The 24,651-nt window shown below is 41.8% G+C and overlaps 1 protein-coding gene across 11 annotated transcripts in view; it reads right to left on the minus strand.

Annotated features, from left to right (window-relative positions):
• Positions 1-24,651, minus strand: part of Lpp (LIM domain containing preferred translocation partner in lipoma) — a 597,751-nt gene that overhangs the window by 246,667 nt on the left and 326,433 nt on the right. The gene's annotated exons all lie outside the window — the stretch shown is intronic.

Genomic DNA, 24,651 nt, shown 5'->3' on the forward strand with positions numbered 1-24,651 from the left:
ACTCTAAGAATTCAAAAACAACCTCGAACAGTACAACTCAGCAGGGAAATAAGCATTCAAGCACACAAGGCTATGGGAGAACATCTCAGACTCAATTCCTGAGAGTAGATTGGTATTGTAACTGTGAAACTCTTTTTCCTACCTTATGCTCCTTAAAGCAAGTTAGCACGAGGCCAATAAGACAAAATTAAGCACCAAAATATCCCTGAGAAGTAAATAAATAATTGTTAGAGTGAGTGAATATATTTAAGCACAAATTTCTTCCTAATGTCCTCGATACTCTCCAATTTGTGCCGATCTGGAGGGGAACTTCAACGGGTGCTTCAGAGAAATAGAAAAGCATCATCCACAGCAACAACTATGATAACATCTAGTAAGCAGACTGGAAAAAGAGTCACAACAGAGATGAAAAGGAAGAGGCCAAGAGATGGAAGGACCAGCAAACGATACCTGGATGCACAGGCACATAGGAGACCTAGTCGTTCTTGGTAAATTTCTCCCTTGAGGCCGCCAGCAGGAAAGAGTCAATAAAAAGAACAATGAAATAGCCAAACACACAGTTTCTCCATGAAGACCATCCAAAGAATAGAAAGCAATTCTATTCAAGATTTATTTTTTTTATATATATAAAAAATAGTTCAAGGTTGGCTCTATGGGTATTAAAACCACCAGGAAATTTATCAATAAAAATCTTTGGTGATAGCAGCCTAACATGTAGTCATCTTATTTCAAAGCCTTTCCTACACCGTCTATCTTTATATGGTGTATGTATGCATGGTTGGGGTATGGATATGTGTCAGTGTTTAAATATAAACTCCATTGATGTAAAGTTTTATATCTTATTTTTCATTTAACATTAGACAATAGATGTTTTAAAACTTTTTGAAACACTTGAAGCTACTTGTAATGTCCCAATTGGCTTCAGCAGATACATGTACTCAAGGGCAACAATTGCTCAAACATATTTAACTTCATGATGAGGACCATAATGCGACACGTTAAGGAATTCTGGCAAAGCTATGAATTATGCTTCACTCTCTTTAAAAAGTTGTTTCTGAAGAATGAGAAGGTTCAGTGGCATACCAAAATGCCAGAAACACACTTCTAACAAAATGTCAACTGATCATCTATCTACCTTACTTCCGTACTACAGCAACTTACCAGCCTCTACTGTACAGTAAGCCAGACACAGGCCAAATACCTCAATATTAAACTCTCCAATATCGAATTCCTAAAGTCTCTAATCTCAAAACAGTGATATATGGGAAGAAGCATCTAAAAACAGTCACAAATCAGTGATTTTATTATTACTAGTGTTGTTGCTGTTGCTTTCCCATCGCCCCCTTTCCTACTGAGACCCCACTATCGGGGAATCCACAGCTACGGCAGGAGAGCATCACTGCACTGTGGAAAGGTTCACTGTGGAAAACCCTATGTCATGAACACCAGAAAGGGATTACAAAACCCAGGCAAGAAAGGAAGGCATGCTAAAGGATAAGCTACTTGGGCATTAGCAAAGATGCTGAGAATTGCAGAGATTCTGTCCAGCAAAAGTCTTTCTGGCATTTTTCACACTGTGCAATGAAGCTTCCTCATGTGAATAGGTAAATGAGATCCATGAATGTGACTGATTCAACAGAAGTCAAGAACATATGTTTAAAAGTCTTTGTTAAGAAAAATATAAACTAGATAATCAGAAAAAAAGTGGAGAAAAGGAATCAGGAATAATTTTCATGACAGAAGTGGAGGCCTAAATTCAGGATGGCAGATTAAGTGATCTTCACATTCTCTAGTCCAAGAATCTCTGGGGGAGTGATTAGAAGCTTTCATTGTTCCAAGCAAACAGTATTAGTGCGTATGCCTTAACAACGCGACAGACAACTCACTTAAAGGCACACACAGTTATCTGTGTAACATGAACACTCTTGTTCCTAGTAAAAATGAAGACAGTCTCATTGCTACTTATGAAATCAGTATCTGCTTATGGGAATTCCTATGTGAGTGCTTAGGCAGGAAGGGAAGAGAATTAACAGATAATAAATGGCATTGCTTAATACTTACTTGACTTTTAAAAAAATAGTTTATCTTAAGGGCAGAAATCGCCCTTGGTTTATATCTGTTAAACTACTAAACTGCCAAGTGGTGTTGAATTTCATACACGATGTTCTTAGAAATCCTGGGTCAAGGAAACAGAACTCTGCTCTAAGGACCTAGTAACAGGAGTCTACACTTTCGCCCTAAGCCTGAATTCAAGCTAGTGAGTGGATGGATCCTCCAGAATACAATACTCCTGCCATTCCACAGCATTTCCTCACCAGTGGCCAGCGCTCAGTTCAACACTAATGCTATTTAGAAACTAAAGATCACTATATGGATATCTAAAATCACAAAAGATATATGCACATTTCCTATAAGTACTACATATAAACAACAAGCATCTGCAAAGGGCAACAATCTCCAAAACTGCCATGAAAGAATTACATGTTCATCACATGTTCGTCAGCTTGCTTAACTAGATCCAAGATGTCACAATTACCAACATCAATTAGGGGAGACCTCCCCTCGTTCAGCACTGCAGATCCACAGAAATCATTTTAGCCTATGTCAAACAGTGCTGAAAGAAAAAAGATCACAGACATTGCTAACAGTACAAAGAAAAAACAAAAAGCAAAACCCTAAACTAAAACATCAACTATAATACCAAAAACAAAATCGAATCTGACATCACTTTGAAAAGAAAACAATTATTTTCATCTTTTCCAAGAGTTATATAAGCCTTTCTTTGCATGACTTTCACTAAAGATATGCTTTTTAAACGAGTCTACATTTTTAAATTCAATAAAATATTACCCAGTAGACTTCATGAAACTATTTTTGTTGTTTTTATCTAAACACTGAACTGAATAGAATCAATATATAAAAATTTAGAAAAAAACTTTGAGCCTCAGAAAACGTTTCAAAGGTTTATAAAACAACAACTTTTATAAATGGTATTAAAATGTCAGTTTTGAGCATGTTTTTACAGACATACAAGATTTTGATTTTTTGAATATAGCCATATAGCCATTGTTCAGTAACAAATGTTTATTTAAACATTACCAACAAAATTATGCAGGAGAGGTATCTTCCACAGTGTCTGTAAACATAGTATCCATGTGCATAAACCAAATGGCTATAAGTGCTGCTATCAACTCACTTCTGATAAAGATGGGCACACATATGTTGGAAGTAGCAAATCTGTTTTCATTTACCTTTAAACAAGGAATATGTTAATTTTTTTTTTTTTGCAAAACATAGAGCTAAATAAAGAGAAAGGCAACTAAAGCAACTTACTTATTGCTTAAACTAAGGCTATATCCATTTCTTGAAAGTTCATGTTCTCCTATTTTCTGGACCTCTAACAACCCCCAGAAAATGTGATCATGTGTGCATATGTGTGTACATATGTGCATGTGTGTGTTCCTGTAGCAACCTCCACCTTACTGTTTGGAGACAGTCTCTCAGTGAACTGCTACTGTATCACTTCAGCCAGACCACCTGTCCAGGGAGTCTCTAGGATCCATGTATTTCTACCCCACTCCCTGTAACCCCATGTGCAAACTTGTTTTTTTTACATGGACTCTGGGTATCCAAATTGAGGTCTCCATGCTCATTTAGGAAGCTCTCTACCCACTATGTCATCTGTCCAAACAGCCACAAGTTGTTGTGATGTGAAAATAAGAGACCACATCAAGAACCGTAGGTGTAAGCGCTATGTGATTGCCTAGGGCTGGGCACAACACCATCAGTTGACCTCTGTATTTGGACCAGTTGTGGTTTCTGTAATGGTCTCCAACTGCTGCAAAGAGACGCTTATGCGATGCAGGGCAAGGGCTAGACTTATCTGTGGGTATGAGCTCAAGCTTCAGAATGCAGCTAGGGATTCTGCTGGTCTACTAAAGTGGCAGTACTAGGTTCCACCCTATGATAGATGACCTTACTGACCTGATATCAGGCGTGATTTTCCTCCTCCTAAGTGAACCCCAAGTCCAACTAGACAGCTGTTGGTTCCCTCTAAGATATAAGCACCACTACTGTACCTTTAGGGGTATTTTGTCATGCTGGTCATTGTTGGGTTCACAGCCATCACAACGGGATAGCACTGATAAACGTCCATTCCACAGCAGTTGAAACAGCGCTTTCTGTTACTGTAAAAGCTAGACTCTAGGAAGGAGGCCTTCAGGTTAGAGCAACCAGCGTCTTCCAAGTTGTGTCTGAAGTGTGTGGTGCCTTCGACAACAGGGACTTACCTCCAACTTCTGAGAGACAACCAAGGGCAACAATAGCCTAAATTGTTTTGGGAGACACTTGGATCACTGTGACCAACAACTCGACTTTGGGTTTCTCATGACTTAGGTTTAGATTGTTGTTGTTATTTTGCCCTGTTTTGTTTTGAGTATGGTTCAAGGAACACTGCAGAAGAGAGGTCGGTTTTAAGGGCTGGAGGAGCACAGGAAGACTGCTAGTGTCTCCTAGAAGTCACAGGGAAGCTACACCCATGATACCTTAACAATATGGCTGCCCAAACAAGAACTGGACAAAGGGCAAGACCACTAGGCATGCTAATGTGTAAAGAGAGAAACATCACAGGGCCTCTCACTCCTAGACAAAGAATAGCAGGCAAATACTGAGAGCCCAGGGGAGCAGTATTAGTGTTGTCGGGATTACCTCCCATGGGGACCCAAAACAAAGCGATCAGCCCTGAAACCACACACATAAAAATAACACTCAACATTAAATTGTTGAAGGAGTGACTAGAACGAGGAAAGGGAAGACAGAAAGTGTTTTTATTTTAATTAAAATAAAAAACAGATTATACCATATATACATACATAAGTAAATAAGGTGTAACAACTTATCTCAAGGCACTGGGAGAAACTGAGCACAGATATCCCCAGCCTTGAGAGCCTATATGTCAATAAAACTGACAGAATATTTCTAAGTTCCTGCAACATACAACTCAAAATGCTAAGTGGCATAGAGAAATTAGTATATTAAGCTTTCAGATGGATCATTCTCAATCCAAAAGGCAGAGACGCGCTGATCTCTGTCTGTTTGGATGCTCTCGTGTCTGCGCGCACACACACACACCTACTTTGGAAGTGAGAAAAAGTGCCTTGTTTTCAGTATGTACTGTGACCACAGTCACGGAGACAAGGTCAGGGGATATTTAGAGAGCATTCAAATGTCATTAACTTGGATAATAACAGACACATATTACGCTAAGTCTCATGAAAATGCTTTCCATAGGGGTGAGAAGATTCTATTTTTGTCTCTGCTTTCACAATGAAGAAAATGAAGTTCGGAGAGTTGCAAGTTGTCCAAGACCAGAGGTCCTGTTGGTTCATATTATAGACTCCATGACTCCACTCTGCCGTCAGCCACCTCTCTACAGTATAGGAAGACGACTACACAATCAGAGCAGGACAATTTGGGAAGGGTAGCAGGTGCCTTTAATTTTACTTGATAACTAATCTGATACAATTACGGGACACATCACAAGGTAAATGAAGGGCAAGCTGGAGACAGTGCTAAAAAAAAAAAAAAAAAACCTCTTCACAGGGACAGCAATTACCCTCTGCAGAGAGGGGCTGCTTTCTTCATGAAGAGTTAAGGGCACACAGACTTCTGATGCAAATTACTTCAGTTCAGCTGAAGGTGGGGGTGACATTCCCTACAGTCTTTAAAAGGACAGCTTGGTAAATGTTACTTTATTAGAGCCCATTGTCATACCTATAGACACCGCTCTGAACCAACAGATAATCTCAGTTTTCCTGATATTATTTTTATTATTTTTTTAACACTAAATTTTTTTTTTTTTACATGTAGGGCAATTTAAATTTTTTTCTTCACAGGACAGCTAGGGAAATTTAATTATCATGTTAACACATTGTGAAAATTAAAACACCACCAAGAACAGCAAAGAACCAGAAGCCCGACCTCCCATTCATTAGCAGCCATCACAGCACAAGGGACTGGGTACTGGGATTAGCGCTCTTTGCTTTACACAGAGTTTCTAAAAAGAGTCAGAGGAGGGCAGAAGCACAAAGCAAGTAGGGAATCATTCTCTGAGCCTCTGAAAGAGTGAGCACACTGAGGGATGAGGAGCTATTTCAGTCTGAAGTTTACACATTAATACTAGATCCCTTCCTGAGTTACAGTCATGAGTCTATTGTACCATGCAATTCTTGCCCACAATCAATTAATCTAAATCCAAAGCTCAACAGGCACAAAGTACATAACCACTTTAGTAACGGCTGTTTCAAATCACTCTGCCTTTTTATTAGCCTATCATTTGAAAATTATGTTAATTTCTTAATGAGGTTAAAGAAACAGATCACATTATTAATTGTATTGCAAATAAAATATTTAATTAAAGATGCATTATCTGGTGGAGTTTAGCATCTGGTACTCTGGTTTGCAGACAAGGGTCGGGTACTGGGAAGAAACAGCCGCAATAGCTGCCCTCCTGTGCTCAGCGCTTCCGTTGATTCAACTTTCTCTGCAACATTTATAGCTCCTTCTATTTGGCAGAAAATATCTGTGATGAGGGGACAAACTGGGCATATCACATATTACACTGCCCATTCTGGGGTTCATTCTCTTAGGAAGTGCTCGTTAAGAGGTAGGTGTTAGTGGAACAGGGGCTGCTCTCTGGATGTTTCCCAACCAAACAACCTAGACTGATAACGACATTCCTTACTTCAACACCAAGTTGTCTTCTGTGTAATTCCCAAAGTTTTCCAGATCCCTTCCTAATGTCAGTAAAACCCAGTCAGTGTGGACTAATGAGTCCTCCTCAACAGCGAGCCATAATTTACTGCACGTGCACCGTTCCCTGCAGAGATTTTTCTCCCCGACGAAACCACAATCCCATCTCATTACCATTGCTTCGCGAATACTTTTTGGTTTAAATTTTGCTGTTGGCATTTAGCTATGAAAAAGGCTCTTCCATAATATGTATAGAACCTTTCTCTCTTAAAAATATCAAATCAAAATGTCTCCAACTTAAAAGCACTGCAGGCAATGTAAATTAAGACAGCTAATCTCCATGGCAATAATAAATAATACCACCACAATGAGGGCCCCACTCCCTTCTGGAAGAAAAGTCATTCCCTTGTGGCTGTAAAAACTGAAACAGACCTACAAATAGATACTTGTTAGTTGCAACCACCTTGTTCTATTAAACGAAGAACATTAGACGTCTTCACACTCCATCACCCCCCAAAGAGACCCTTTTCCAAACAATGCATCCTTTATTGCACAGGCTGCCACAGACTAAGCCTTATAACTACTAGAAGCAAAAGGAATGCCCAATAGTGTCACTTACACGGTGCTTGCCCAGCGGTGCATGTACCTGTATACATATATATCTATCCATGTGTTTACATGTAACACTTTGAAAACGTTCAATACAGTGATCTAGGTGATACTATATAAAACACGGGCACCCGAATGTTCTCCCCTTTTCTTTCCTGCTCTATCAATAGGGATCTGTGTACTGCGAGTTAGCAGGTTTCCAATTGTAAATGGTTCTGACACTTTTTTTGTTTGTTTTTTGTTTTTTTTTAAACTTCAGAATTCTAAAACCTAGAGAGGAGGTTGCAGGGCAAAGTGGTATGGATAGCTAAATTTCAGGGCCAAGAGCAACTCTAAATTCCCACATCAGATCCGTTCTATTAAAGGACATTTCTGTCTCTCCTCTTGGCTGGGGGACAGCACTGGGAGAGTAGAGAGAAAATCCTCTCCACCCTACTCACAGCGAATGCACTTGGTTCTCAACTGGATGATGAGACGCACAGGAGGTGAGAAGGGGAAGGAACCCAACAAAGCCCCAAATAACACGGTAGGCTTAGGGGTGGAAAACCAAAAGGAACAGGGCAAAGGCAAGGCATTGGGAATCCATAGGAACGTGTCTTTAAAAAAAAAAAAAGGCCACTTACAAAATCTAAAGGCAAATTGTGGGCATGGTGAAGAAAGTCTACATTACCAGAGTCTCAAGAAAAACAACAGATAGGCCAAGGCTAGAAGTTTTTGGCCAGCCTGGGCAATATTAGCCTGACTTAAAAACAAGACGGCTCAAGGCAAAAAGCTCTCTGCTGGGTTATAGAAGAGTTAGAGTATGTTAGAGATGGATGCATTATCTCTTCAAGTTGGAGAAAAAGGGATGTAGAGTCCAATCAAAGATCAAACCATTATTTGCCTGCCCTCAGCAGGAAAATGACTTTTAAAACAAAATATGAAGAAAAATTCCAAGAATGGATATTGCGTTTCAATCATATTAACAACTTTGGCCCAAGTTACATGTTGCAGAAACACAACAGGAACAAAATTTTTCACAGAAGAAGCAAGTTGCATGATTTTTTTTAAAAAAAGAGAGATTATATTTTTGAAATAAATCTCTATAGCTGCATGAAATGCATTCAAATTGCTCTCCCACCCATCCCCGACTAACATTCTCCACTTACAACAGACCCTTTGCGCAAATATCCTTCTTCTTGGTTTTGTGACCCACTGTGTCCAGTGTAGGCAGCAGTGTGAGCATATTTTACTACTTCTCATATCAAAAAGGAAGTCTACTCAAGAAATCTGGCTCTCAGAAGTAAAGACTCAAATACAGAAAGCAAAAAATAAACAGGAGAATGGGGTGTAGAAATTAATAGTTTAAGTGCAACAAGAAGAAACCGGAAAGGTACAGTTCCGATTCAGACTCCTTTAGTCATTCCAGGTCACGATCAGATTCAGGCACATACACCCCACTCCAACCCAAAAATGGCATGGAAACATTTTTCCTCATCTAAAACTGGAAAGAGTAGCCCACCCATTCCATTTTCTCTGTTATCAGAAAGCCTCTTCGTCAGTTCCAACGGGAGATTAATCACTTTTGCAACCTACAGAAAGAGTTTTCTGGAAAGCATAACCACCGGCAAGTGTAAATGACGGGATTATTCTTCCTGCGGCTTGGCCGCCTACAAATTCTCTCATCCATGAGTCAGCATGAGGTAAAAGGAGCTAATGAAGAAGGCCAGGCTTCCTTTTAAAAATTATCAACTTTCTTTCATCATGTAGAACTGTTTTTTAAATCCCTCAAACTAAGGTTGACAATAAAATACAGCAGTTTTCCTTGAATATTCATACTTCAAACACCCAGAAACATCTTCAAGTTCTACTAAGTAGGGTACCTGTCTTGCCGCTACCAAAACTGAACTACTATAAACAATAGAGGCTGGTTTAGAATTCTCATTGTCTGTGTTACATTGATAGGAGTCTAAGGTAGCTGGGCAAAAGAATGGAATTTGCTTTGCTGAAATCAACATCTGGCGAGGGAAGACCAGTCATAGCACTTTGAGGACTAGAGAAAAAAACTGGCCTGGTTTTCCTCTTTGGACAATGTCCCTTGATTTGATTATCCAGACAGCTCTCTAAAAGCAGTCAGCTTCTCAAGAAGCCGTCGCAGAAACAAAGTTCTATTCTACGTTTTCTCCTACGAAATGAAAGTTGTGATCAGTTTATGGGAAATCCCAATGCACTAAATGAGGCAGTCACATTATGATCATTTCCCAAATCTTCATCAAGCGCCTAATCTTTGCTAGACATGGCCATAAGCACTGGGCAATAAGACGCAAGCTTAACAAGGTGCGTATGGTTAATAAGTTAAGGGTCTTACGGCCCTTACAGTGGGTGTCGTGAGAAAGAACCTTACTAGCAGGAGACAAACACTCACACAGCTTGGGGAAATTTAAGAGTAAAATTACAGAATAATACCCCAAGGCTGTGAAGCTTGAACGAGGCAAGAGGAGTTGAAAAATCCTAAGAGAACTGTCATACATGATAACAGCAGTGAAGGGCTGGGGGTGTAAACAGGGTTCCTTGCATAGAGACGAGCATGAGAATGTACAGCATCAGCCCCGTGTGTGTGGTCAGAGCAACACTAGGGCAGAAGGAGAAGAATCTACAGAGATATACTGCCTGCAAACAGGTACTACAGGTCCTTGTCTTTCACTCATATGAAACGTGAAATCCAAACCTGTTGCTATTGACTTCAGGGTCTGCTTTCCTGATCACTGGAGTGCACTACAGTGCTGTCTACTAGTGTAGGACAAAGTGTTGTGAGGATGAATGAAGCTGTTTTGCAGTTGATTGGTACATGAATTGGAATGCAGCTCAGGGGAGGCAATGGGGTACAAGGAACTGATGTAGAAAGGTATGATCCATGGTTACTATCAGATAGGAAGTATTCTCACAAACAGCTCCAGTACTGAAAGCTTAGCTAATAAATTTTGAGAAGTGATGAGATCACAAAATGCTAATGACATCTATGGACTGATCCATTGATTCAGACCTGGATGTACAATGAGGAAGTGGGGCCCAGGAGGAAGAAGTAGGTCAAATGGGTTAGGGAGTGGGATCACCTCTCCTTTCACCTGGGGTGGTTTTCAAAGAAAATAGTGCCCAAAGGAAGTGGCACTATGCAGAGGTGTGGCTTTGTTGGAGTAGTATGGTCTTGATGGAGGAAGTGTGTCACTGTAGAAGTAGATTTTGAGGTCTCCTATGCTCAAGCTACTCCCAGTGAGACAGACCACTTCCTGTTACACGTAAGTCAGGAGGTAGGAATCCTATCTCTGTCTCCAGCGCCATGTCTGCAAGCATGCCAGCCTGTCGTACCATGAGGATAATGGACTAAACCTCTGAAAATGAATGCCACCCCAATTAAATGGTTTTCCTTTACAAGAGTGGCTGTGGTTATGGTGTCTCTTCATAGCAATAAAAGCCCTAAGTAAGATAGTCCCCTTCCATGACTTCCTCTGAATAGCTGTGCGCTGCCATGCCTCCCTATTGCCAGGATGTTCTTACCCAGCATAGGTCCATAGCACTGTGGACAGACAATCTGTGAAGAAATGTGGCAAAACAAACCCTTCCTCCTTTAGATCAGGCACTTTATCATACTAACAAAAGGCTAACAAATGTACCCAGGGTCCATGGGATGGTACAGTGATCTGAGATTACTGACCAGTGGTGAAGACGGAGGAGACAAGAAGCAAAATGTTTAGGAGAAGGAATCTCAGAGACAGTGGAGCCTAGACAGAGAACCTAAATGTCTTGCTCAGAGACCTGGCTGAAAAACAGTGCCACTGTAAACCACAGAAGAAAGAACTCTCTGCAGAGATGAGATTTCTTTTGAACACACAGAAACTGAGATTTCTGTAGCATATCCAAATATACTTTAAAGAAGCAGAGACAATCACCCACATCTGAAGGGCAAGAAAACAAGTAGAATACAGTCCATAACAATACAACAATACAGGGAGCCGAGGCCGTGAACAGGCCCTATAAAGGATGCTCTCATTAGGAGGAAAACACCATTTGAGAGGCACAAAAGGAACAGCTAAAGAGATTCCTAAAGAGGGACTGTGCAGAAAAGTGGGAAGAAAACCAAGAGGGTGGTGTGTGATGACCTTAAATGGCTGTTGAGAACTGAATGAGCCACAGGTTTGCTTTGAGGTGGGCATGTTGGGAAACTCTAAAAACAGACTACTGAAAAGGGAATGAGAAGGGTCAAAAGAACGGAGCCACCGATTCTGTGTTAGACAAGCAAAGAAATACAGACATAACTGATGGGAGATAGAAGAAAAGTTGAGCATAGGTAAACATGTTCTAGAAGCTGGGAGGTGTCTAAGGGAGAGAGTTGGAAAAATACCGGGGTGTGCTGTGGGAATGAGGCTAATTTTATGAGTACAGAGTTAAAATACGGACCAGCAATTACAAGATTCAGGATGTTAATGACTACAGCTGGGTGGAGTGGCAGAAATGACAGAACAATAGGTCAAGAGGCCATCAAACAGGGCCCTGAAATGCTCTAACAGGACTGGATGCAGGAGAGAAGCCTTTGGCCCTGTGCTCAGGGAGGTAAAGAAAATGTTCCGGCGGGCAACAGCATGGAAGATGGATACATCTACATCGCAGCTCCTCCAACTATGTCACAGGGAGCTTGGCGGAAGAGGCTGGAAAGAGTCTAAGAGCCAGAAGGCCAGGAAGTGGGTTCAAACCCTAATGTGGAAGGGGGAAAAGTTCACAGGGTTCACCCCTAGACAAAAATCTATAGACAACTAATAACTGCTCTGAGCAGGAGAATGACCCTCTCCCACGAATGCGCTTATCAATACAAGTGGTCAGTCCTGAAACCATATACACAGAAGGGGTGTGTGTGTGTGTGTGTGTGTGTGTGTGTGTGTGTGAGAGAGAGAGAGAGAGAGAGAGAGAGAGAGAGAGAGAGAGAGAGAGAGAAGAACTCCGCAGGATGTATTTATATATTTGTGCATTCATATGTGTGTTTGTAATAGTAATAATTAAATAAAAAGAGGCTACCAATTTGATATTGGGGTCACGAAAGGGGCAGGAGAAAGAGTACCTGAGAGGGGCTAGGAGGAAGAGAGGGAATGGAAAAAAGTGAGGTATTTAAATTAAAAAATTTTTAAAGATAACCTTTCAGTTCATTTGTTATACTCTGAAAACAGAATATAAGAAAAACACTAACTAGAATATACGAGAGGCAACAGCCAACAATGCAGTTTGCAAGGTAGAACACGTACGTACTCTTTGACAAGTCATGCTTCTCCATCTCAGGTCCCAACATGTCGCATGCTGTAAGCATACTGGCATTTTCATTTATTGTCCTTGAGACCAAACATTAATTGGGGATATCTCCTAGATTTGATTAAAATCCAATCAAGTAACTTTTATTTTGTTGTTCTGTTTTGTTTTGTTTTTTTTGAGACAGGGCTTCTCCTAGCTCTTGTGGACCAGGTTGACCTTGAACTCACAGTGATCCACCTGCCCCGAGTGCTGGGATTAAAGGTGGGCCTGAGTCAGTCATTTGTAAGGCAGGCTGGAGGCTTTCAGGGGGGGAAGAAATGCCACTGGAGAGCAGCAGGTTCAACCCTTTGGGGGCAAGAGAGCCAACCTGCTGCTATTACCCTCCCACGTGACCTTCTGATTTCCTAGGTGGCCCACAGAATCACTCACCATAATATACTCCCTGCTACTTCTGTTCCTTGACTCAGCTTTCTGTGGGTATTATCAAGCACACTGACCTTTGACCGGGAATAGAAAACCAAACACACACCACGGATGTCCCAAGACGAGTGTGCTCTCTCTCATGTTACATCAAGATTTTCACCATGTAAGTAAACCCAGCCAGACACTTCTAAGAAGCAGGCCTTCCTCCTCCTACGAAGAAAAGAACAGGAATGCGCCTCCCAGGGGCCTTCAGAAGACAGGTGCGGGAATCCTCTTTCTGGGTAAGTGCCACAAAAAAGAGGGGAGCAAGCCCACAAAACAAAATTCTTCCCCACATGTCAAAGATAATAGGGAAAGTGTTTAGAATTTTTTTTTTTTGAACTTGGAAAAAAATTATTGAGAAAAGTGCTTCTTTTCGATAGCACTGTTCTCTTGGACCGCATAACATGCTGGTGGTTTTATTTATTTATTTAATATTTATTTCTCTATTTATTCCCACAGTTGCCATCGTTCAGACAATGGCTGCACAGCAGTTCCATAGTTTATAGGAATTGATATTTAAACCTAAGTACCTACCTCATTGTGGTTTTTAAACTTAATATTTTGAAAATATAAAATTAGATTTTACATAATCAAAATTATTTTTTTCCACTTTTTATTTGATTGTTTAGTTTTCTAAACATTTTTCTCTTGGTCATAGAGACATGACGAACACACCAGTTTTTTCCGCGCTGAAATAACTGGAAATAGAGAGTGTCAAGAATTTAAGATCTTACTACGGTATCTTTATTATGAACATGATAATAAAGTGAAAGGTGGGCAGATAAACTTTGTAGGGTTGGGATGAATCAGGACCAGGTTTAAAATGCAGCCTTCCTATCTTCTCCCGCTGCTGTTCTTTCTTCTACATATTCCTCCACAAGGAAGGTTTGAAGTACATCCACAGGCACACCTCCATCTCTCCACCCCACCCCTGGCCCCACATCTCCACAGAGGCCCGAGGTATGCTTTTGGCAGGGTTTTGAGACTGCTCAGGCCATAGGAATCCATGTGGGAATGCTGACTAGCCAAGCTTGCTTTTTGGTAATATTCACTCAGCGAAGGCCAAGTATGCATGAAGTCTTACAAACTCAGGCTTTCTCTCTCACCACCTCGCCCCTTTCGGTAAATGCCTGACTAAGAGACACAGGAAATACATTTCACTGAATGAATTTTGCAAAGTCAAGACTCAGTCTGGGCTGGAAATGAGACAGAGAAATAATCACTTATAACATTTATGGCAGCTTCACTGAGTCACTGAAAGAGCCCCCACCCTTTCTCCCCAGGCTGAACCTTTGCTACAGGCACTGAAGATTCAGGTAGCTGCGGCATTCTTGGTGACTAAGTGGACCACTTAGGGCTGCTGCAGAGGTGGCTGAGACTGCTACAGCAGAAAAAGGCCTTAAAGCCCAAGAACTCCATGGGGGATGGGTTGCTAAGCCCCCTTATGGTGAGAAACTATTTCCCCCTTAAAAACACTAAATAAAAATACTAAAAGAGCTGAGAGTAATCAATGCAAATCCTGATTGCTAACAAAGCATTCTCTGGGGGCGGGGGGGGGGGGGTGGCAGGGAGCTTCCACATTTAAATTCATCAGGGAAGAGTCCCAGAAAAGAGGAAAATTAAGTCTCATTATATCAGATATTTAAAGTGTGTGTGTGGGGGGGGAATAAGACTTATTAGCTTTAGATCTGGTGACCAAAATTCCTGTATGAGAAGAGGCAAACCAGTCAAAAGTTTCCAGACAAGGTAAAGTGAAGAGATCCGGAGAGGAGGAAGTGGAAAAGAGAGCATGGGAAAGACAGGAGGTGACAAGAAGGGAAGGGGAAGGGAGAAGCGAGTGAGAGAGGGGGAAAGGAGGGGGCAGGAACGCAAACTAACTGTCCTTTCTGGTCAGGACAGTGGTGAAGGAGAAAGGACTGTTCAAAAAATGCTGACATTAATGTTTCAAATAATAACTATACCTTTGTTGTTAATATGCTGGGTCAAGGATTTCTATATACAAGGGCAAGCTACTTCCTGTAAAACGAAATCTCACCTCACTTTTCAACCATCCTATATTTAAGGCCTAGGTGTCACAGTTTCCGCTGTGAAAGGTACCAGGCAATGATTTTCTGGAAAGAAGGAAAAGGAAGAGAGAGAGGTAGAGAGCTGGGGGGTGCTGAGGAGGAAGGGATGGAAAGGGCCAAGTGAGAATGGAAATTATAATATATCTTGACATATATCGTGAGTTCTACATTGTCAAATATACTGTGTGCATCTACAATATATACATACACATATACATGTATACATATTGCACCACACAAAATATTTAAGTAAATTGGTTAAATATATGTTAAACTATATATTAAACTATACCTGTTTGCTATAGTCTGGCTCTAGAATGTCCCTAAATGCAGCATACATTAAGGCATGATCCTACCATTGGTTCTGCTAGGAGGGGTAGGGCCATTAGCAAGTAGAGGTTAATGGAATGTAGTTACACCCCTGAAAGCATGCACTTGGCGGGGCATAATGGGCCTCGCACTCCATCGTCATTTTCATTTCAGGCATGAGGTAAGCAGCCTCTTCTTTCTCGTGTGCTCTGTGATGTGACAGTGCCATCATGACAGGTCCCAAGCAATAAAACCAACCAATGCTGAACTCAAACTGCCATAGCACTCTCCTCATTATAGGTGACTTTTCTCAGGTACGCTGTTACAGTGACAGAGAGTCCACTGACACTATACACACTACGTAGACATTGGTAAAAATCTGTAAAAATTATATAGAATGGTAGCCAACAGGCACATTATAGAAACATTAGGGCTATGTATAGATATAAAGAAAGGTCTCCATGCCCCTAAGATCTTACAACTATTAGCATATATTTCCTCTTCATTTATTAAAAATATGAGTGGGTAATACGCATGTACACTAACATGGATACAAGTCAAACAGCACCAAGATTCTATACAGAAGGACACATTAGCTGTGGAAGAAGGGCAATGCATGTGTACACTAACACGGACACAGCAAGCAGATTATAGATGGAAGGATATATTAGATGTGGAAGGAACTGAAATGGTGGCGCTCACATCATTCAAGAAATTAGAGTATTTGCTAGTATCAGAAAAAATAAAACAGAATTTGATTCGATAGTTCAAGAGTCAACCATTAGAGATGAGCTATATAAAAAAATAAATAGAAGCCGATTAAATCTTAACCAGATAGAAAGCATAAGCAAAGAGGGGAATGTGAGAGAGATGGCGACCTTACATTTATTCAGAATGACAAGGAATGCTGGGGACCGACAGAGGAGCATTACTGAGTTACAGGCCAGCCGCTGCACAAGGATCTCAAGCTATCTCGACAGCAGAAGGCTAGTGCAGAAAGTACAGTGGTTTCTGAAGGCGTGGGAGAGACCCTCTTTACCAACTTGAACTCCTGTGTCTGGAAGTCTGGCCAGGGATGACAAGGAGAAAACCGGGAACCTTCGCTCTCCAGGCCACAGAAAGATGCAGCCTCGCCTTCCTCTTCCCCAATTCTTATCCTTTCACACAGTGCTCTGCTAAAGGAGCGCAGTTTGCAAGATGATAATGGTTCTAGATAAGAGTAACAACTTCAAGGGTTTAGAGGCAGTATTTCTGACCCTTTCCAGAGAAGAGAGTCAAGACGCGGAATCACTAATCATTCAGTGCTGAAAAGAGCGCTGAGCTGTACAGTGCCCAAACTCATCGCTAAATAGCCCTGCAGGTTAGCAGGACCCTGCTGATAGCTTCAGCATTAGACAGTCTGAGAAATAACTTACAAAACTGATAATAATAACAACGAAGCTGATGACATTCACCAGGTAGCAGGGGATGAGGCCGGCACAGCACGTTGTACAGATGCAAATACCTCAACGCAATACAAGCCTGCCTCATGCAACAACAGGGTGCTCACAAGCCACGGGCATGAATCAAGGGCTTTCCAGAAAGCTGGTACTACAAGACAAAACTCTGGCCACACAGACTGGATTGCTTAACCTGTGTAATTTAAAGGCAAACTATCAAACAGTCTGAACCCAAGGAAATTCTTGGTGTGTGAGAAGTCTCTGAAGGACCAGAGCCTAAGGGAGCGCTATGGCCACTCCTGGACCAAACAGGACCTTGAATCGACAGCAAGAAAGAGAAACAGGGACTGCCCATGAAGTTGTAGCCTCAGTAGATACAAGCACGGCCAGAGTCAGCAGGCCTTTGGGCTGGGGATGGATGCAGTGTGAGGGGAGGCAGAAATGTGTCCCTGGCCTCTTTCCTTGAACTGGCAGCTCCAAACCTGACAGAACGGGGCCAAATGGATAGTCCCCGTTCAGTTCCTAAAGCTAATCCATCAGAAAAAGAACATGTTTTGGTCTGAATTTGAGGTATAGATTAAAGTGACCCCTCATGGCTTGAGACATGGTGAGAATCCAATTCTCAGCATCTTTCAATCAAAAGTCTACGTCATTAGCAACACTAGTTTAATAAACCCGGGTGATGGTGCTATAATTGGATTGCTGTTCTAGCGAGCGAGTTTCCAGGGTAACCATGTTCTTACCCACAGATAAAATCCACCTGAGAGCACAAAATTGAAGGGCTTGGAAAGAGTCAGCAACAAACAGGAGGTCAAGAATTTCGGCTGGAAAGAGCTTTTCCAGCCGTACATTAGTCAGGGTGGACAGAGTGCATCGGTTCCAGCTCCGCCACGCGCAGCTGTGAGATTTGGGGAAACTTAAACTTCTCGAAGCTTCACTTCTGCATCAACAAAATGACGGTCATAAGACAGGAAGTGGAAGAATTGCCAGCACATTTTTTTAAAGGAGACTAATGGTAAAAAATAAGGCAACCACCAAAACGCCAAGCCTAAACATCCAGTGGTCAGCAAAGAAACAAATGTGAGTTGTACTTTCTCTTTAATACACATTACTGGAAGGAAGGCCCCTGTGGAGAGCGCCGGAGGTGGCTCTGAAAGCCAAGTCTTCTTTGCTGAGGCACTTGTTTCTGCCTCTCGGGCCTTGACTTCTGGGAAGACATTACACATCAGGGGCAGTTCTGTTAGAATTAATTGAGGAGGGTTGCAGCTTTTCAGGCCACAAATTAAGGATGGGGAAAGCATCCTTGCTGAGGGTGTGACAGCTATGTGGGATGTTTCATAGTCACAAATACAGGGGGCCCATTAAGTCCATTTTCCCGCAGGGGAAAGATTCAAGCTGCTAAGGAGCCTCCACAAGTAGAGATGAGGAAGACAGAAAGAAGCCCTTTGAATAAAGCGACAGAGGGGGTGTGGAAAATGATTAAGAGCTTATTTGACAAACTTGCTTTTAGGAGACGGGGGTTCTCTGCTCTGTGTTATTGTCAGGAAAGGTACCCAAAATGCAGCTGGCCTCACACGCAGCCATAAAATCCTTCACGCTCCACACTCTGCCCCCAGATCAAGAATTAAGGAGGCACAGGAGAGCAGAATGGAAGAGAGGCATCTACCTGCACCCAACACACACGGCCTTCAGTCAGCAAACAGGCAGGCGGTGAGGAAGATAAAGTTTGAGAGCGAGCATCCACACACGCTGAAAGTTTCTGTTGTCCTAAGATTAAATGCTGAGGCAGGAAGAGATACTATTCTTGAATCAAGTGCGAAAAGATGGTGAAGTGCGATATTAAAATGCAGCACGCTGGAATAAGTTTGCCTCGATAAAAACTGCTATGTTCTGTATGTGATTTAAATTAATGCCTATATTTGTGGGAGATAAAATTAAAATGAAGATAAATGCGGCCAGCATAGAGCGTGCTCGCTGGAGCAATAAATAAGGCACGAAAGGTACTTTGCATTTCAGTCACATCTACCCAAACAGGGAGCCTGAAGCACTTGAGGAACATTTGCTAATTAAATGCTGCAAGAGATTCGTGAGCAAGGCACACAGTTACTACACACAGCTTTTAACTGAGTTGGATGTATAAGGTGGCCCAGGGACCTCTGGATACTGTAGGCTTACTTTTGGGACAGCTGCCATAAATCTCTTTGGGCATTAGGGCCTGGAGAGCCTTCTTTCCCTGCTGTGGACCCATGGTTGACCTCAGGAGTCTCTGTTTATTAACTGCCGATTTCCATTGAAATGTTCAGTTCTGTGAAATTTCTCACACACGTAAAAGTAGCTGCAGTGACTGCTGGGCAGATTGGTGTGCTCACTCTTTATTGGATGGCATGAGGTCATATGACATCTTGTCAAGCAGAACTTTTTTTTTTTTGGTTTGGTGAAGTTGTCCTTTTTTTTTTCCTTATTTATTTATTTAAAGAATTTCCACTTCCTCCCCTCCTCCCAATACCCTCCCGCTCCCCCCACTCCCTCTCCTCCTCCCGCACCATTCCCAAGAGCAGTCAGGGTTTCCTGCCCTGTAGGAAATCCAAGATCCTCCCCCCTCCCTCCAGGTCCAGGAAGGTGAGCATCCAAACAGACCAGGATCCCAAAAATCCAGTCCATGCAGACAAAACAAGACCCAGTGCCATTGTCAATGTCTTCTCAGTCAGCCCCCATGTCAGCCACATTCATAGAATCCGGTTTGATCACATGCTCATTCAGTCCCAGTCCAGCTGGCCTTGGTGAGCTCTCATTCGATCAGTCCCCTTGTATCAGTGGGTGTACGCACCCTTCATGCTCCTGACTTCCTTTGGATGGTACCATATTCCTTGGCTTTGTGAGACAGGGCTAACAGAGCTGGCTGACTGCTAGTGATCAGCTGGTCATGTAATGCTGAAATCGGGTGACTTTTCCCACTAGGACAGCACCATGCCACTGGCCACTAACTACTGAAGACTCCTGAAGATGAAATGGCAAAGGGAAGAAAGCTAACAAATGCTGGGTGCTTCTAGGTCTCAGGCTGAGACCAAGCGAAGAACCATGTCACATTCTAGGCTAAAGACAAATGGATCTTCTTAGAAGACTATAGGAATCACGTTGCTCACTGTTTAATTTTTAGGGGGAAGAATTTTCAACTGTATTTGTTTCTTTTCCATAGGTTAAAAATAAATGCCAGAAAGATAATAATAATAAAAAAGAACCCCAGTATCATTAGCTATGGCTCTGTAAAGGAATACTGCCTAACATTCCCAAGGCTCTCGATTGAACCCCTACCACCACCACCACCACTGAGATAAGAAAGGACTGAATCAAACAAAAATTCTGGTCCACTGTAAACTGAAGCGCACAACTTTACAATCGCTGAGCAACTCGCTGCCTGCTACTCGTGAATAAGTTCATTGATCTTTGGTTTCTCACCTGCCTACTGTAGACCATGATGATGCCTGAAGGACACGATCTACACAAAACATTTGTTTTTTAGTTCTTATTCTTGACACCTTCATTTATTTTTTAAATATTGTTTTGTTTTGTTTTAAATATATCCAGACCAATGTCCCCTCGGTCCTCTCCTCCCAGCCACCCGTCTTCTCCCCTAGATCCACTCCTCTTCCGTTGTCGTTCAGAAAAGAGCAGGTCTCCGAGGGAAATCATCTGGACATAGCTTAACAAGATACAATAAGACTAGGCAAAACCCTCCTATCAACACAGGATGAGGCAACCCAGTAGGAGGAAAAGGGTCCCAAGAGCAGGCAAAAGAATTAGAGAATCCACCTCTCCTCCTGTTAGGAGTCCCACAAAAACACCAAGTTAACAACTATAACATATATCCAGAGGACCATTGCTGCTTCAGTCTCTGTGAGCCCCCATGAACCCTACTCAGTTGATTCTGTGGGCTGTGCTCTCCTAATGTTCTGACACTACGAATACACAGGAAACGTTCCAGGTTGCAAGCCATTGTTAGCACATCACTGCCTCTGCTGAAGCCATGGGTGTTCCATTCTAAATATGTCCAGCTTCCTGACAGCCTTAGACTAGAGAGGTCTAGGTAAATAGATGCAGCAAATGAGCTGTGAACCAAAGGGGTCATTGCTGTACCCAAGTAGCACAAGCCATTGCCTTTTCCGCATAGTGAACTTTCATTTGGGACAGAGATGATGGCTCTTGAGAGAATGTGCCAAGGTCCTTTCTCAATGTGTGATGGTGAAGCTGCAGAAGAAATGGCTGAAGTCTGCTGTAGGCAGATGTGGTGGTCTTTGATGACCAGAGTCACCAGGACTCTGACATAGGCCTCCTACTTCAGCTATAGTATGACTTCCCTCTGTCATTCAACTAAATCTTCATAATCCAGAAAAATGATAAAGAAACTAATCTTTGGGACACATGAATTTAAGCCCAAGCCTGTGTAATAACTGTCAAGGATACACAGGGCAACACACTTATAGTCAGAATTCAAGTTCTTCACACTGCTGATAACTCCCAAACCTCCCTTTATAGCGCTCTTAGAGTCAAAGGCCCAAGGGCCCCTTCATCCTAGCAATATTAACCTCTAATGTGGAACATAACATTGTGAATGATTATTGTACTGCCTCAGCAGATCACAGGCACTGCTTCTAAAACATACCCTCTGCTATTATAGTTCTGGAAACAAAAACTGTTGTCATTTAAATCATGGCTGTTCCTTCATTAAATTTTTATTAGATACTTGTTGAAAGACATGGCTTGAAATTATGTACTTACATTGGTTTCATTAAATCATGTGTCACCCCCCTGCAGTTAGGAACAAATGCATGTGAAGCAGACGAAAGCATTTTTAGGATTCTAAAGAATTCTTCACATTTAGAGTTCAGTCCTTGAGTCAAGTTTCAGCTGAGAGTCGTAATACTTCTATTGTTCTCCATAATATTGTCACCAAGGCCAGCAGGAATGACAACAGCGGTATATCCCGCTGTCACCAGGGCCATCCTCCACGCTACCGACGTTCATGACCTATTTTGATGATCTTGCACAGACAGTGACTACTAGATCATGACTGCCACCTGACCAGTAGGAATCAGCTGGAAACAAGAAGTAACTCAGGAAAAAAGGGCATAGAAACACTAAGTATCACACGTGAGACATGCTGGCCTCCACAGTTCCATAGTTCCATGGCCATCATGGTTCATGCCCACAACTGTTTGGGATTAAGACTTAAAGCCTATACCGTCAGGAATTCTTTCATGAAGCATCTAGAGATTAAGACACTTGCTGAGCACTGCTGCCAAGTGATGGGCAGTGTTTCCTCTAAGAGTGTCTGACAACTGCACAACTGCTCATAAAGGCTGTTCAACCTTATATCGATATTGCACAGCTTCTCTGAATGGCAATTAGTTCAACTTTTATTCTTTTTTGTTTTACTTTTATTTGCCTTGGTGGAGAAAATATAATGGCAAACACAAACGCAAGTCCTCATTCGTTGAAGTGTCCATATTTACACCCTTATTTATTCATCCTGTTTAAAGAAAATCAAAGGAAAGATAACCCCAATATTACTGCCAACTTGGTGTTAAAATGGGTGGACAAGTTGAGGGATTTGGGGTTGTCCTTCCTCTGGGAAGTTCTGTATACCTTCTTATTTTGGGAAAAGCACAACTGTTTTGGAGTGGAGTATACATATAAAGAATAGGTCCAGATACAACCAGGCAGACGTACACACATATGCTCACTAGATAGCAACACATAGTTTCAATTGCATTTTATTGTTCTCTGTGTGTATACATGGACATTTTCTTTGGAAATGCAGAACAGAAAAAGGGTCATCACTTACAACATCTAAAGAACAAAATGAGCTTGATCCCATGGAGCGTGAAATTAGCCCTAGTCTGTGCTGAGGGGGACTCTGCCACAATGGTTGACTTTTTTAGCAGCTCTTCGACTGCCCTTTGTACAGGACAGTTAGAAAAATGGAGCAATTACTGAAGAGGCTCACTACAAAGCTTTGAATGTAGGTTTTTATACACTTATCAAAAGCGTGTAATGGTTTGCTATAATTCTCCCTCCTGATTATATACAGTAGCTATTTCATTCTCTAAATAATGTCTTATACTTTTTTTTAGAAGTTGGTTAAATTGCTTAGGAGGAGAATATTAGGCTCAGTTTCTTTGCAGGGTAACATAGTAGGAGTGACTGTATAATTATCTCTACCGGGCTTTCACCCACCACACAATGGCGTCTACTATATCTATTGCTTTCCCGTCGAGAGCTTGAGCTAATCCCACTAACTAGCACGCAGGAAAATGAGGCAGGCGAATTTTATTTTTAACTCGGGACGGGGAGAATAAGAGAGAGAAATACTAGGATTGATTAAATCTGTTGCATTTGCGATTTTTATTTTAAGGCAATCTAGAACTCTGTGCTTCCAAGGAGGCTCAGCTACTCGGGCACTGCAGTGACATTTCAGGGTCCTATCTGATGTTCCCTGCTGAGACCAACTGTCCACCAAGGTCCTCTACAGCACACATTCTTTTTTTTTTTTAAATATTTTTTTATGGTTTATTTTAACTTTATTTTATGTGCATTGGTGTGAAGGTGTCAGATCCCCTGCAACTGGATCTTCAGACAGTTGTGAGCTGCCATGTGGGTGCTGGGAATCGAACCCGGGTCCTCTGCAAGAGCAGTCAGTGCTCTTAACCACTGAGCCATTTCTCCAGCCCACAGCACACATTCTTCATACGGAGTGATTACTTCTCTACTATGTACAGAGAACATTATTTTACTTTAAATTGATGAAGAATTAATCTTAAAATGGCAAACATTTCATTATTTCACCGATATTGAATATAAAATATCAGTGGCTTCTGGGAAAAACACAAGCAAACAAACAAACAAGAAAACAAGCCTCTCAACTAGCATATCAAAACTTAGTAACATTATACAGACTGAACAAGTTGTATTTATATATTTAGAAGTACACACACACACACACACACACACACACACACACACCGTCACTGCTGCCACCACCACCAATTAGAGACAAAAAGGCTAAAAATTTAAACAGGGAGTGGGGTCCACGGGAGGATTTGAGGAAAAAAAGGGAAGAGGGAAATGACATCATCATAACCGCCCAACACTGTGAAAAGGATCATACAGGACTCCTCTTCTATTTCTAAATCTGCCCTTCCCAGGAGGTTTGCAGAGAACTCGAGAGATGACCAGGGCTGCGTCCTCTCCTGACAAAGGGCTCACAGACCTTTCATTTCCTTCGCTCCAGGCTAACCCAGGTGCACTAATTTCATCCAGAGAACAATTCCTAGTTCACTCAACAATAAGCTCCTGAAATTAGTGAGGTTTTTATGCTGCAACAATGCAGAAACAGACAAAGACAAACTAAACTGAGATATTTATGTAAAAGCTTCTTAACAACTAAGGGAGTTAGTTGTCTGGAGCTGGCGTGAGATGTGGCGGACAGGGGATCGAGTTGTAAATGTTTTATCAGCTAGACTAAGTATGGCATGAGTGCATCATAGTATAATCCTGAACTGTTCAAAAGCAAAGTAGGAGAACCTCTTTCCAGGATCGTTCTATATGTCAGGTTGTCAATTCATGTATTTAGATGAAGAACCACACCGTCTTAGCTTAAGAACCACATCTGTGCTCATAATAACCCAGTGGCTTGCACCTTTCTGTTAAAACTTCAAGAGTAAAACATAGAAAAATGAATA

This window comes from Myodes glareolus, chromosome 2, assembly GCF_982192425.1.
Source record: "Myodes glareolus chromosome 2, mMyoGla1.1, whole genome shotgun sequence".
NCBI classification, from domain to species: Eukaryota; Metazoa; Chordata; class Mammalia; order Rodentia; family Cricetidae; genus Myodes; species Myodes glareolus.